This window comes from Sorex araneus, chromosome X (assembly GCF_027595985.1).
Source record: "Sorex araneus isolate mSorAra2 chromosome X, mSorAra2.pri, whole genome shotgun sequence".
Taxonomy (NCBI): Eukaryota; Metazoa; Chordata; class Mammalia; order Eulipotyphla; family Soricidae; genus Sorex; species Sorex araneus.
In genome coordinates, this window is record NC_073313.1 from 150537933 (window position 1) to 150554187 (window position 16255).

A 16255-nucleotide genomic window follows, 5' to 3' on the forward strand; every position below is an offset into this window, starting at 1 on the left:
ATGTACTTCCAATACAAATGCCAGTGAAAATTTCATTTACTACACAGTTTTATTCCAAAATTCATATTAATAATTAATAAAGTAACAATTTTTAAAAAATAAGAAAGCAAGGAAAGGATTATATTATAAAATTATAGTCACATTGAAAGTATGCCCTTTCTGTAAAATAGTTCAATGTATCAAGAAAACAGAGTCTCAGAATAACACTAGGTATACAGAATATGTGGTATATGTTACAGTTGACATTTGATAGGAGTGGCAAAAAGATAGCTTGTTCAATAATCAGTTTTAGAAAACTATTTTTGAAAGATTCTGGATTCATATCATTTATAAAAGTAAATTATTAATAGATTAAATGTAAATAATATATACATGCTTAAAATTTGTGTTATAAAGAGGCTGTTTTAATGTGACACAAAAGAGTAGTCTCAATATAACAATAAAACATATTTAAAACAATATAAACATGAAAGTAAAATATAATTGGAAAGCTAATTTTCACTATAATGGCATTAATGCCCAGGATATGGAGCAAATACCTATGATCATTAAGATAAAAACTAAGTAGAGGCAGTCACAGCCGGGGCCGGTGCTCGGCTCCGGCCGAGTTTCGGCCTGGGTGCCCATGCCTCTGCACAGCCGGTGGATGTGGAACGAGCGGGAACCAGAGACAGCTTTAGGATTTGGGGTTCCAGCAAGTGCTTGCAACCATGTATGGAGACTGTGAACTAAGCTTTTGCTACATGCTGTTCCAGGAAGGGAAATGATTCGTTTTCCAACTTAAATCTCCGCGGACTTAATTACTATAATGCAGAAACTGTAAATTTTAGCGGCCGCGCGACATTTTATCTCTTCATTCTCATCAGTGGAAAACTTATTATCAAATATTTCCTTGTTAATAGAGCTGTATTCTTGGGGGATAAATTCCAACAAAAATAGTGAGTCTGTTTTGAAACTCTAACAACAATAGTGAGTTGTGTGTTGAAATCTGGAATGTAATCAAGGTAAATAGAAAAGGAAGTGAAATTATCACTCACGTACGGGGGGGGTTGGGGGGTGAGGTGTGGGATGTATACTGTTTTTTCTTGTTTTTGTTTTTGTTTTGTTTTTGTTTTTATTGGTGGTGGAATATGGGCACTGGTGAAGGAATGGGTGTTTGAGCATTGTATAACTGAGATATAAGCCTGAGAACTTTGTAACTTTCCACTTGGTGATTCAATAAAATAAATTAAAAAAAAACTAAGTAGAAAAATGTGTGAAAGATATCAGTATGAAAATTACTTGTTAAAGCATAAAAACCCCAGCATTAGTAGCAATCCGAGAAATGGGCATTAAGGTATTATTTTCATCTATCAGAATGACAAAATTTTAAGGTTTGAAAAACTGCACTGTAGCACTGTTATCCAATTGTTCATCGATTTGCTTGAGTGGGCACCAGTAATGTCTCCATTGTGAGATTTGTTGTTACTGTTTTTGGCATATCGAATATGCCATGGGTAGCTTGCCAAGCTCTGCCATGCAGGCGGGATACTCTTGGTAGCTTGCTGGGCTTTGAGAGAGGGATGGAGGAATCAAACCCTGGTTGGCCACGTGCAAGGCAAACGCCCTACAGATATGTTCCTGTCCATAAGGATAAATGCCTCAATTACCATATATGGTTTGCTTCTATGTAAACATATATTTACTGTACAGTACACACTCATTTACTGATGTGTGAAAACGTGATTAAATGAACTAAATCTAAATCAAACAAAAGAAGAAACTATTACCTTTAACTGGATTAATGGAAAATGCCATCCCTTTTTTGCCCATTCAAATTGGGCAAAATAATTATTAGGATCATACAAACTGTCTTCCTAAAACATGATTTCATCAAGAAGACTTGTGGTTTCAATACTATGCCATTATAAGACAACTCAGGTTTTATTGGGTGGACAACTGCCATCACAGATATGTGTCCAGTAGGTTTACCATTCAATTTAAAGGTGAAAGACCTGTAACACAGTAAAAGTATCCAAATTTAACTGCCATTAGCCATTATAGAATTTTGCAGTTACATGAAAAAATGCATGCAGTATTTAATGTGCATAGTTTCTACTCATAAAGACAGTGCAGCATGTATTATAATAATTATTAAATATGTTAATTATTGGGCCGTAGCAATAGTACAGAGGGTTAAGACACTTGACTTGCACAAAGCTGACCCTGGTTTAATCCCCAGCATTCCATATGGTTCCCTGAGCACCACCAGGAGTGATTCCTTAGTGCAGAGGCAGAAATAATCCCTGAACATCGCCAGGTATGGCCCAAAATATGAAAAATAAATCATTTGTATCACTTGTCATCCCGTTGTTTGTCAATTTGTTCCAGCAGGCTCCAGTAATGTCTCCATTCATCTCTGTCGCGTGCTAGTAACCCAGTGATGTCTGCTCGCTCCAGAAACACGAAGAACCTAAAACCATTCATTCAAGGTCTTGACGAAGAACTCTGACCATCTCGTTGGGCAGCCACGCATTCTTTTGATGTTCCGTGGAATCCAGTAAGTAACAGCTCTAGTCCAGTGGTCCTCTCTGAATCAAGTTATGTGTCCAGCCCATCTGATTTTTGACACCTTGGCAAACAAGACAGCGTCCCTGATTCTTGACCATTGACAAGGGTCGTAACTACAGATTCCTTCTCTCACTTGAGTGAAATGTGATACTCCAAAAATAGCTCTTTGGATTCCTCTTTAGGATACCTGAATAGCATTGTCATCCTGTTTTGATAAGGCCCAGGTCTCTGAGGCGTATGTTAGTGCAGGAAGAACAGTGGGTGTTTGGGTCTGACCTTGTCTGGACCATGTACTGTACACTTCTTTACCAATGAAATGGTGTGGCAGATTTTGGGAGGAAGAATGCTGGCAATGACATAGCCATGCTGCGGGATTTGGTATGTGGGCAGGTGGACGTGGCTATCGAAGAGATCCGAGTAGAAGTCATGGATAACCTTTTCCATTGCCCTTCTGGAAGATGTGATAGATCCATCAGGATGTCAGAGGGCAGTCTTGGTCTTATAGTTGGCGAAGGACAGGCAGGTGTTGGGAATACTTTTCTCGGCTTCTGCCGCATTGGCCAACACTGCTGCTCTTCTCAGCCTGAGATAAAGTAAAAAAGTTGTCCCTGGTTGGGATTCAGTCATACAATGTTCCAATGTTCATCCCTTCACCAGTATACATTTCCCACCGTTGATGTTCCCAGTTTCCCTCCTTTCACTGCACACCCCCAATGTACCTATGTGCCTCTCTGGCAGGTACTTTTTTTCTCTTTCTTTTTGGTCATTATGGTTTGTGATATAGGTACTGTAAGGTTATCATGTATATCCCTTTACCCACTTTCAGCACTCAATTCTTGTCCAGAGTGATCATTTCCAACTGTCATTTTCATAAAGGTCCCTTACCTATCCTAACTGCTCTCTCCCCCTTTCCCTACTTGTGACAAACTTTCAAACATGGACCAGTCCTCCTGTCCCTTGTTTTATTGTCCATGGGTAATAGTCTCCTACTCTGTTTTTATATCACACAAATGAATGCAATCATTCTATGTCTATCCCTTTCCTTCTGACTTATTTCACTTAGCATGTTACTCTCCATGCCCATCCATATATAAGCAAATTTCATGATTTCATTCTTCCTAGTGGCTGTGTCATATTCCATTGTATAAAGGTACCATAGTTTCTCTATCCAGTCAACTCTTCTTGGGCACTCAGGTTGTTTCAAGATCATGGCTATTGTGAATAATGTTGCAATGAACATACATGTGCAGATAGCACTTCTGCTGTGTGTTTTTGGGCCCTCAGGGTATATTCCCAGAAGTAGTATTGCTGGGCCATATGGAAGCTCAATTTCTAGTTTTCTGAGGAATGCCCATATTTTCCATAAAGGCTGGGCCAGTCACCATTCCCACCAACAATGAAGGAGAGTCTCTCCTGACATATCTGCCAATAATAGTTTTTCTTGCTCTTTTTGATGTGTACCAGTCTCTGTGGTGTGAGATGATATCTTGCTGTTGTTTTGATTTGTATTTCCCTAATCATTAGTGATGTAGAGCATTTTTTCATGTACTTTTTGGCCATTTGCATTGCTTCTGTGAGGAAGTTTCTGTTCATTTCTTCTCTCCACTTCTTATGCTGTTGGTTTTTTCTCTTTTTGGGTCACACCCGGCGATTCATAGGGGTTAATCCTGGCTCTGTACTCAGGAATTACTCATAGAGGTGCTCAGGGACCATATGGGATGCTGGGAATCGAATCAGGGTCGGCCGCATGCAAGGCAAATACCCTAGCCGCTGTGCTATCGCTCCAGCCCCCGGGTTTGGCTGCTTTTTCATTGTCCAATTCTACCAGTGCCTTATATATCTTGGATATTAACCCCTTATCTCATGGGTATTGGGTAAATAATTTTTCCCATTCCATCACTGTATCACTGTCATCCCGTTGCTCATCAATTTGCTCGAGCGGGCAACAGTAATGTCTCCAGTGTGAGACTTGTTGTTACTGTTTTTGGTATATTGAATACGCCACATGGGTAGCTTGCCAGGCTCTGTCATGCGGGCGAGATACTCTCGGTAGCTTGCCGGGCTCTCTGAGAGGGGCGGAGGAATAGAACCTGGTTGGCCGCGTGCAAGACGAATGCCCTACCCACTGCACTATCACTCCAGCCCAATAATGCCCTGAATTTTTCTATGGAGAAGAAAATATATAGGTTTGATCATAATTTCTATGAAATTTCCTAACCTAAATTGTGTATCATGTTCATGGAATGGCAAAGGTGACTAAGAAGCAGCAATCCTCATTCAGATTGGTTATTACACTGAGAAAATTCAAGGTTTGACAAATAGCCTATGGGCTAAATATTATCCATGGCCTTTTAAAAATAACTTTCAAGAATGGATTTTGCATTTTTATTTATTTATTTATTTATTTATATTTATTTATTTATTTTTAATTAGAGAATCACCGTGAGGGTACAGTTACAGATTTATACACTTTTGTGCTTATACTTCCCTCATACAAAGTTTGGGAACCCATCCCTTCACCAGTGCCCATTCTCCACCACCCGTAAACCCAGTGTCCCTCCCACCCTCCCCAATCCCATCTCCCCCCACCCCACCCTGCCACTGTGGCAAGGCATTCCCTTCTGTTTTCTCTCTCTAATTAGCTGTTGTGGTTTGCAATAAAGGTGTTGAGTGGCCGCTGTGCTCAGTCTCTAGCCCTCATTCAGCCCGCAACTCCCTTCCCCCACATGGCCTTCGACTACAATGTAGTTGGTGATCGCTTCTCTGAGTTGACCTTTCCCCGGAACGTGAGGCCAGCCTCGAAGCCATGGAGTCAACCTCCTGGTACTTATTTCTACAGTTCTTGGGTGTTAGTCTCCCACTCTGTTATTCTATATACCATAGATGAGTGCAATCTTTCTATGTCTGTCTCTCTCTTTCTGACTCATTTCACTCAGCATGAAACTTTTCCACTTAACTACAAAATTCTTGACCTCCTTTTTTCTAACAGCTGCATAGTATTCCATTGTATAGATGTACCAAAGTTTCCTCAACCAGTCATCCGTTCTGGGGCATTCGGGTTTTTTCCAGATTCTGGCTATTGTAAACAGTGCTGCGATGAACATACATGTGCAGATGTTGTTTCGATTGTACTTTTTTGCCTCTCTGGGATATATTCCCAGCAGTGGTATTGCTGGGTCAAATGGGAATTCAATATCTAATTTTTTGAGAGTCGTCCAAATTGTTTTCCAGAAGGGCTGAACCAGTCGGCATTCCCACCAGCAGTGAAGAAGGGTCCCTTTCTCCCCACATCCTCTCCAACAGCGGTTGCTTTTGTTCTTTTGGATGTGTGCTAGTCTCTGTGGTGTGAGGTGGTATCTCATGGTTGTTTTGATCTGCATCTCTCTGATGATTAGTGATGTAGAGCACTTTTTCATGTGCCTTTTGGCCATTCGTATTTCTTCCTTGGTAAAGTTTCTGTTCATTTCTTTGCCCCATTTTTTGATGGGGTTGGATGTTTTCTTCTTGTAGAGTTCAACCAATGCTTTATATACCATTGATATCAACCCCTTATCTGATGGGTATTGTGTAAATATCCTTTCCCATTCTGTGGATAGTCTTTGTATTCTGGTCACTGTATCTCTTGCGGTGCAGAAGCTTTTTAGTTTAATGTAGTCCCATTTGTTGATCTCTGTTTTTACTAGATTGCTTAGTTCCGTGTCACCTTTGAAGATACCTTTATCTTCAATATCGTGGAGGGTTTTGCCGACCTTGTCTTCAATGTACCTTATGGTTTGTGGTCTAATGTTGAGGTCTTTAATCCATTTTGATCTGACTTTTGTGCATGGTGTCAGGTCAAGGTCTAAACCCATTTTTTTGCATGTGGTTGTCCAGTTGTGCCAGCACCATTTGTTAAAGAGGCTTTCCTTGCTCCACTTCACATCTTTGCTCCCTTATCAAAGATTAGATGGTCATACATTTGGGGTTGTGTGTAGGGATATTCCACCCTGTTCCATTGGTCTACGGCTCTGCCTTTGTTCCAGTACCATGCTGTTTTAATTGTTACTGCTTTGTAGTAAAGTTTGAGGTTGGGGATGTAGTAAAGTTTGAGGTTTTTGCTTTTTGGGTCGAACGCAGCGATGCACAGGGGTTACTCCTGGTTTTGCACTCAGGAATTACTCCTGGCGGTGTCCAGAGGACCATATGGGATGCTGGGATTTGAACCCGGGTTGGCCGCGTGCAAGGAAAACGCCCTACCCGCTATGCTATTGCTTACAGCCCCGGATTTTGCATTTTAAAAACGTCATAAAACAAAAACAACAAAGAGGACCATACAACAAAGATGATGATGATGACGATGATGATGATGATGATGATGATTTTGCTTTTTTGGGTCACACCCGGCGATGCTCAGGGGTCACTCCTGGCTTTGCACTCAGGAATCACTCCTGGCAGTGCTCAGGGGACCATATGGGACGCTGGGAATCGAACCCGGGTCGGCCGCGTGCAAGGCAAATGCCCTACCCACTGTGCTATCACTCCAGCCCCCAACAAAGATTATTTATGATCCACAAATCCTAAAATACTTTCTATCTGATTTTATAATTTTTTTTTCTTTTTGGGTCACACCCAGCGATGCTCAGGGGTTACTCCTGGCTTTGCACTCAGGAGTTACTCCTGGCGGTGCTTGGGGGACCATATGGGATGCCGGGGATCGAACCCGGGTCGGCCGAGTGCAAGGCAAACGCCCTACCCGCTGTGCTATCGCTCCGGCCCATGATTTTATAATTTTTAAAAAGAGCCATGGTTTACAAAGTCACTAATAGTTGACTTTTAGGAAAACAATAATTAAACACCAATCTCTCCACCGGTGTCAACTTCCTTCCATCAGTATTCCCAAATTTGTTTTCCACCCCAACCTTCACTCCAGCCTTACCTATCAACATAAAAAGCATACTGCTTAGATCTCATGTTTTTTATTTTGTTGAATCACTGTTTTGGCTATATGGCTATGCTCCTCACTATTATCACTGGTATAACTAAAGCCCCGATACCTGCCCACTCATCACTTCTTGTTCTATTCATCCTCCTTTGATTTCTTCCCTTCTCTGTTATTCTCCTAAGTGCTCAGGTGAAAGGTAATCCAGGTAGCTCCTCTATCTGACTCTACAAAAAAATGTTTGCTGACCACTAAGATAATGCACTGAAGAAACATATTTTGTTTATGTTTTTTCATTTTTTAAAATTTTTTATTAAATCACCATGTGGAAAGTTACAAAGTTCTCAGGTTTATGTCTCAGTTATACAATATTAAAACACCCATCCCTTCACCAGTGCCCATATTCCACCACCAAAAACGCCAGTATACCCCCGCCCCCGCCCCCCCCACCCCCAACTGTATAACTGATGAATTTCACTTCATTTTCTCTTTACCTTGATTACGTTCCATATTTCAACACAAAACTCACTATTGTTGTTGGGGTTTTCCCCCAAGAAAGACAGCCCTACTACCAAGGAAGCATTTGATAATTAGTTTTCCATTGATGAGAATGAAGAGATATGTAGCCCCACTGCTCCATGTACGTAAATCTTTTTTTTTTTTTGAAAATCATGGTGCTTTAATAAATAAAATTTTCAGGAACAGGACACGGTCAATACATTAACATTCACATTTAAAACGTTGTAGATACTTTTCTCTCCTATAATCCACTGGAAAATAAATTCTGCCCATGGTGTAAGGTAGAGTATAGTTTATTTTATTTTCACAGACACAGAATGGAACCAACATTATTAACTGGACACACTGCATTGCTTTCTTGGGAAATTCAACTGACTGCTGTAGTTGTCTTGCGACCATGTGAAAACTTGGATCAGCTGTGTGCAAGGAAAACGCCCTACCCACTGTGCTATTGCTCCTGCCCCTAGATTTAATTTTCAATAGAATTGTTCTGTTGAAGAGTTGGCATCTTCTCTTGGAGCCAATGCAATTGGAAAAAACAAAAGACTGGCTTATTTATCTATAAGCGGTTTCTTCTTATGAGGTTTTCTGCTAAGCCTGAACGAGAACTCTTTTATGCTTCATTATTCTTGGGCTTGTACTTGTTGGCTTTAACTGGCAACATGCTCATCATCACTACAACTTCCCTGGATGACAGTCTCCAGTCCCCCATGTATTTCTTCCTGAAGCATCTCTCCTTGTTGGATCTCTGCTGGGAGTTCTTTTCTTAAACTTAAACTTTGCAGACTTTTCTCCCCGCTCTGTGAAGTAGAATTTTGCACGAAGGAGACAGTGGTCCGATCCCATTTGGAATTTTGGGAAAACAGCAACATTGGTCAGGCAAAACCTTCAATTGAATATGATGTGGTCAATTTCATTGTGGAACTGTGCACGGGGAGACTCCCATATCCAGCGTTTAGATTCGGCCTTCTGGAACTGTGAGTTACTATGGATGGTTTTGGTCCACATGATGAACTTAGACAGTCTCTCACCCTGTTCGTTCCATTCTAGGCCATGGGTCCCAATGTGGAGCTCTTCGGGCGACCTTCTCGGTCTTATCTTGGCATTAAAATCACTAACAATGATCTTGTAGAAGATGTGGTCTTTATAGAACCTCTCCAGTTCCATATAGAATTTCTCAGTTTCTTCTTCATTGTAGTTGGATGTTGGTGCATAGATGACGAAGATAGAAACTGCCAGCAGTGAGCAACATCTATTCAAGCGTAATTGTATGATTCGGGTTGTTAGGCATTTGAATGAATCAATGCTCATGGCCAAGTTTGTGTTGACAAGGACACCAATGCCACCGACACCTCTGTTGTCGCAAGTACCGAGGAACAATTCTTCTAAAGTGTCGAAAATGGCGTGATTTGATTGATGTCTTCTCGTTTTGGTCAGACCAATGATGTCATACTTGATCTTCTGCGCTTGCACCATCAGGTCCTCAATGGATGTTTCTGATGCCAGCGTACGTGCGTTGAAAGTACATTTTAGTCTTTCTTCATTTTGGCTGTCTAGTTCGCCCCTGAGATTTTTTTAGGCTCTCCTTGCTCATCTTTCTTAACGCTGCCATATTAAGGGCTCTTTTGGTGTCAGGTGAATGAGGCCCATTGTTGTTACTGTTTTTGGCATAGTCCGAGCTCGCAAAGCTGTGCAGAGAAGCTATAAAGGAAGACCTCAAAGAGAGAAGAGCAGCAGTTTTGGCCAATGTGGCAAAAGCCGGGAAAAATATTCCCAATGCTCGCCTGTCATTCGCCAACTACAAGATGAAGATAATAGCCCTCCAACGTCCTGATGGATCTATCACGTCTTTCAGAAAGGCAATGGAGAGGATTATTCACGACTTCTACTCAGATCTCTTTGAAAGCCATGTCCACCTGTCCACATACCAAATTCTGCAGGATGGATATGTCATTCCCAACGTCCTTCCTTCCAAAATCTGACATGCCATTTCATCAGTAAAGACTCGTACAGCACCTGGTCCAGACAAGGTCAGAGCCCAAACACCTGAAGAATCTGCCACCAGTACTCATCAATTCATTGGCTCGGCTCTTCACATGCTACCTGTCTGAACGCAAAGTTCTGTCCGAGTGAAAAACCAGCAGGACCGTCCTGTTGTACAAGAAGGGAGACATCCACGACATCGGCAACTATCGCCCAATCTGCCTGCTGTCTGTCGTCTACAAGTTGTTTACTCGTGTCATCCTGAATAGAATAGGCAGAACACTAGATGAAGGACAACCATGTGAGCAAGCTAGGTTCCAAAAGGATTCAGCACGATCAACCATATCCACACGGTGACCAAACTCATTTAAGTTTCGCCAGAGTTCAAGATGCCGCTCTGTCTAACGTTCACTGACTTAAAGAAGGCTTTTGATTATGTTGAGACTGAAGCAGTCATTGAAGCCCTAGACAAATGGGGTGTTCAAACTCAGTACATCAGGATCCTCCATGAGCTGTATTTGGGATTCACCACCAGGATCTCGCCATTCTACCAGGAAGTTATCATTGATGTAAAGAGAGGGGTTCAGCAGAGCGATACCATTTCTCTGAAACTCTTCATTGCCATTCTCAAGAACATCATGCGATGACTGGAATGGGAAGAAATGGGAGTGAAGATAAACAGCAATTACACTACCTCCACTTCACTGATGACATCATTCTCATGACGCCAAACATTAGCCAAGTGACAGAAATGCTGGCTGACTTCAACTGAGAGTGTGGAAAAGTCGGACTGCAGCTGAATCTCAGCAAAATGATGTTCATGAAAAACGAAGTAGTCCCTGATGCTCCATTTGCTCTCAATGGAAGGAACATCTCTGAATGCAGTAGTTATGTGTACCTGTGTCGAGAACTCAACATGAGAAATGATTTGGTGCCAGAACTGCGCAGGAGTAAGAGAGCAGAGTGGAACACCTTCAAAAGCGTCAAAGAAATGGTTAAGAGGACGAAGGACCTCTGACTCTGGGCACAACTTTTCAGATTCCACCATTATTCCTGCACTAACTTACGGCTCAGAGACCTGGGTCCTACACAAACAGGATGAGAACACTATTCGGGTATCCCAAAGAGGAACTGAAAGAGCTATGCTAGGGGTGTCACGTCTCACTCAAGTGAGAGAAGGAATCCAGAGTCTGACCTCCATTGACAATCAAGAATCAGGGACGCCTGTCTCATTTGCCAAAATATCAAAAATCAGATGGTCTGGATATGTAATGTGATTCAGAGATGACAGCTGGACTAGAGCTGTGACCGACTAGATTCCACAGGACGTCAAAAGACTGCGTGGCTGCCCACCAATGAGATGGTCAGACTTCTTCGTTAAAATCCTGAGTGAACTGTTTGAGGCTCTTTCTGTTCCTGGAGTGAGCAGACATCATTGGGCCACACTAGCACGCTATAGGGACAAATGGAGACGTTACTGGTGCCCGCTCAAGCAAATTGAAGATCAATGGGAAGACACATGATACAAATAAATAAAGTAAAATAAATAAAATAAGCAAATAAAGAAATTAGTATATAAATTAAGAGATAAAGTAAAATAAATAAAATAAGTAAATAGTAAATATTAACACATTTAATAAATAAATATTATTTCAGTTGGAGCGATAGCACAGCAGGTAGGGCGTTTGCCTTGCACACAGCCAACCCAGGTTCAATTCCTCCGCCCCTCTCAGAGAGCTTGGCAAACTGCCAAGAGTATCTCGCCCATAAGGCAGAGCCTGGCAAACTACCCGTGTGGTGTATTCAATATGCCAAAAACAGTAACAACAAGTCTCACAATGGAGGCATTACTGGTGCCTGCTCGAGGAAATCAATGAGCAACGGGATGACATTGATACAGTGATACTTTTCATATTTACTTTAATTTATGTAGCATGTTTGCAATAGTCTGATGTTTATGGTTTTTATGTAAAGTAACCAGTTTCACTGCCATCAAAGTGTCAAAACCCCTTCACCACTTCTTTACATCACATCTAGTTCACATTTTCCTTTCCTCCCCACCTCCTCCCACAGCGTGGTAATTTCAGTTTTTAACACAAGGCCAACTATTAGTCATCATTTGATATTGTTAATTCCCTGTTTTGTCTCTCTAAGTACCATAGATGACTGTGATCATTTAGTATTTGTCCTTTTCTCTCTGACTCATTTCATTTAAGATGGTGCCCTCCAGTTCCATCCAAATGGAAGCAGACTGCATTTTTCATCTTTTCTTATGGATATATATATATATTTCATTTTGTATGAACAAAAACTTTTTTATGAAGTCAAGAATAACCTTGTCAAGAAATTTAGCTTGAAATCTTTCAATTAGTTCCCATTCCAGTAGGGTACAGACCAATACTCAGTATATTGCCTGCAAAACTCTCTTCAATGTAGCTGCTGCCAACTTTCACAGCCTCTTGTTAACCCTTCTGTGCACTTTCTACAACAGTTCACATCTCTTGCCAGCCTCCACGTTGAGATATATGGAGCACCCTCTGACCCCTATACTTAAAAGATGTTAAGATGGCCCATTTTATGCTGTTTTTACCATAATAATTAAAAATATATATCTGTACATTTACATGTTACTGTCTAGCACAATTCAGAGACTTGGAAGCTGTATGGTAACAGTAGATGACTAATAGAAATAATATTTTAAATTTGAGAAGTTGAAGAACCCTGAATATGAAACTTTGCTTTTGCAGGTCCTTGAGCCTGACTTGCAGACAGAACAACGTGTGTAAACACATTCTAGAAAATTTTACAATAATGAGAGAGAGTAAGGGCTGAAGAGATAATACCTTGCACATGGCCAACCCTGGTTTGATCCCAGGCATAACACTTGACCCACTAAACACAACCAGGAGTGATCCCTGAGCACAGCTAGGTGAGTAGCAAAAAAACAAGGAAAGATATTTAGCAACACTATAAAACAGTTTTCTTTTTCTTTTTAAAATTTTTTGGGGGACAGACCCAGCACTATTCAGAGCTTACTCCTGGCTCTTCAGTCAGAGATCACTCCTTGAGTGGCTGTGAAGACTCATTGCATGTGTATTGGAGTAGGACCTACATATGTCATATTTGCTATTATAATCATTATTATTATACCATGATTATTATTAGGGATAATTCATGCGTCTTGGAAAAAGGCCTATATAAACTTGGAGTTGGTGAATCCCCGAGTCACAAAATTTTATAAAAATTAATGAGATAACTTCATTTGTATAAGACATTGAAAATTAATTTGTCAAGTGAGAAAATAAAAAGTAATAGAACTTTAGAGAACCTGTAATGTACTTGGTATGAACGTTCTCAATAATCCCTTAAGGCCACTAAGCCCACAAAATTCGTATTTTATGTTAATGTACCTGTGTGTATATGCGAAATGAAGGGACTCAATTTTGTGTTTTTGTTTTTTGTTCCATTTTCTTTTGTTTTGGGGCCATACCTGGCTGTGTGCAGGGATTACTCCTGGTTCTGTGCTCAGGGATCACTCCTGGCAGGATCTGGATATGATATGGGGTGCTGGGATTGAATTCAGGTTGGCCACTGCAAGGCAAGAACCTTACCTGTTGTATAATCTTTCCAACCCCATCAACTCAATGCTATTTTGATGTGAGATGAAACCAATGACATACACAAAGGCCATAATTGGAGATATAAAAGAATTTTGATTGTGGCATATTGAGGTAACTTAACTCCAACACCACAAAAGTCAACACTATTCCGCCGAGATGTGATCCCGGGGGCCGCACGCATGTGCGGCCTCTCCGCAGCTGAACAAGCGTGAATCCAGACCCAGCAAAACCTCTTTCGGCATGGGCAACTCCTCGCAGAATGTCTCCAGCCTGAGAACTAAGCCTCAGCCCCGTGCCCGCCCAGGAGGGGAAAGGTATTTCTCTCTCTCGCCTCTTTCTCTCCGGGGATGAAGGGCGCAGTGTCTGCCATATTAAGACGACCACAGATGGGGTTTTCAAGCCTGCAATGATCCAATATCTAGAAGAAATCTCCCTGGACTTAGTGTTAAAGTAACAAATAAGGCCGCGCGACCTTATTTGTCTTCACAGTAGGTCTGAATCTAGTGGGGTACTCCTAACAACAATAGTGAGGTTTTTGTTGAAATATTAAATGTAACCAAAGTAAACAGAATGTAAAATGAAACTTATCAGTCACAAGGTAGGGGGTGGGGGGGCGGGATGGGAGGTGTACTGTGTGGGTTTTTTTTTTTTGGTGGTGGTATATGGGCACTGGTGAAGGGATGGTTGTTTCAGCATTGTATAACTGAGACCTAAGCCTGAAAGCATTGTAATCTTCCACACAGTGATTTAATAAAATAAAATTTTTATTAAAAAAAAAGTCAACACTATTGTAACACATAACCTAAATTATAACAATTTAAAATATATTTAAAAATAAACGTGATTTTCTCATAACTTGGGTAAATATCCAGAGTGCTAATGGTCATATGCTAAGTCTGCTTAAAATGATAGAGAGACTTTGAACTGTCCTCTCAAGCAGTGATACTAATTTGGTATCTACCAAGCACTGAATGAGAGTTTCTGTTTCTGTTCATCCTTACTATAACTTAGTATTATTAGTTTTTTTTGCATTTAGTAATTGTAATAAGTAATACAGGGGTATCTCACTGTTGTTTTAACTTGCATGTCCCTAATTACGTATGATAGTGTGCATCTCTTCATACTTTTCCATGCCAGTTTACATATGAGGTTTGAGAAAGAGTCTGTTCAAGACTAGGCTTGTAGGACAGCGGTAGATCACATGCTTTGTATATATGTGGTCCTGGGTTTGATCCTTAGAACAAAAAAATGAAAGAGGAAGGGCGAGGGATAGAAATTAAGAGATTTTAAATTTCTTCACTTCTAATTATGTTCTCTCTTTTCAGACATTCACACTGAAAACTCTGAAACCCAGCCAAATTATTGACTGGGTCCCACTGGAACTAGGTAGCATGAGGTTTCACCTTTATGCAGGCAGGGCATTTGTCTTGCATGTGGCCATACCCAGTTTTTATTCCAAAGTAGCTATTTCAGGAATTGAAACATGTACCTTTGTCTTGTTAAATTATAATGTGAATTGAGAAATTTATATTAACTGTATTTCTTTTCCTTACTAAACTGCTGTTGTATGTTTTAATTAAACACACACATGAATTACTATTTTGGTTTATAAAATCAAAGGACATTCAGATCAACCTACATATCTACATATTTAGCCTTAACAATATAGATTATTCCACTGTATATATGAAAAGACTTAATATTTCCTTTGGCTATTTGATGACAGGTTTCTTAAGTTCTTGACCACATAAAGATATATATTTTACATTAATTTAAAATTTAGATTGACATATATTTTATTCAGCTTTTGGGAGATAGCATTCCATTATCTTCACATCTTCATATTATCTTCATATTAGAAAAATCAAAGCCAATCTAATTGTTACTCCTTATACAGTAATACTTTTATCCCTACTACTTTCAGGTGATTTTTTTTAATTTAAAGTGTTTTTTATGAAAATACACCTAGATGAAATTTTTTTGCATTTATTTTTCTGCCGCAGGCCATGGAAGCTCTGCTCGGGGAGGGGAGAGAAGCTGGAGCCCACCCCCTCTGAGGGGCCCCGGGAAGACTGCCAGGTGCTCGGGCAAGAGACTCTCTGCGTTGCTCTCTTCCGGGAGCTTGGTTTTAAGTCTCTGGATGTTGGCTGTTGGTGGGCCAACACGGTGCTGGGGGCAGTCCCTGGGTGTGACCGCCCAGCTACTGGAAAAGGGTAGACCTTTGGACCCTAGCCACAGCCATGCTCAAGGGCCCTCTCCACACATTCAGATTAGCCTCACGCATGAAGGTACTGGCAGAGGAACCCAGGGGTGTGGGACCTGGGGCTGAGAGCTCCAAGCCTGCTTGGATTGGGACTCTGCCTCTTCCGCCCAGAATTCCCATTTTTCAGTAGCTAGGCGGTCACACCCAGGGACTGCCCCCGGTGCCATGTAATCCCACCAACAGCCAACATCCAGAGACTTAAAACCAAGATTCCTGAGGGGCTGGAGCGATAGCACAGCGGGTAGGGCGTTTGCCTTGCACGTGGCCGACCCGGGTTCGAATCCCAGCATCCCATATGGTCCCCTGAGCACCGCCAGGGCTAATTCCTGAGTGAAGAGCCAGGAGTAACCCCTGTGCATCGCCGGGTGTGACCCAAAAACAAAACAAAAAAAAACAAAAAAA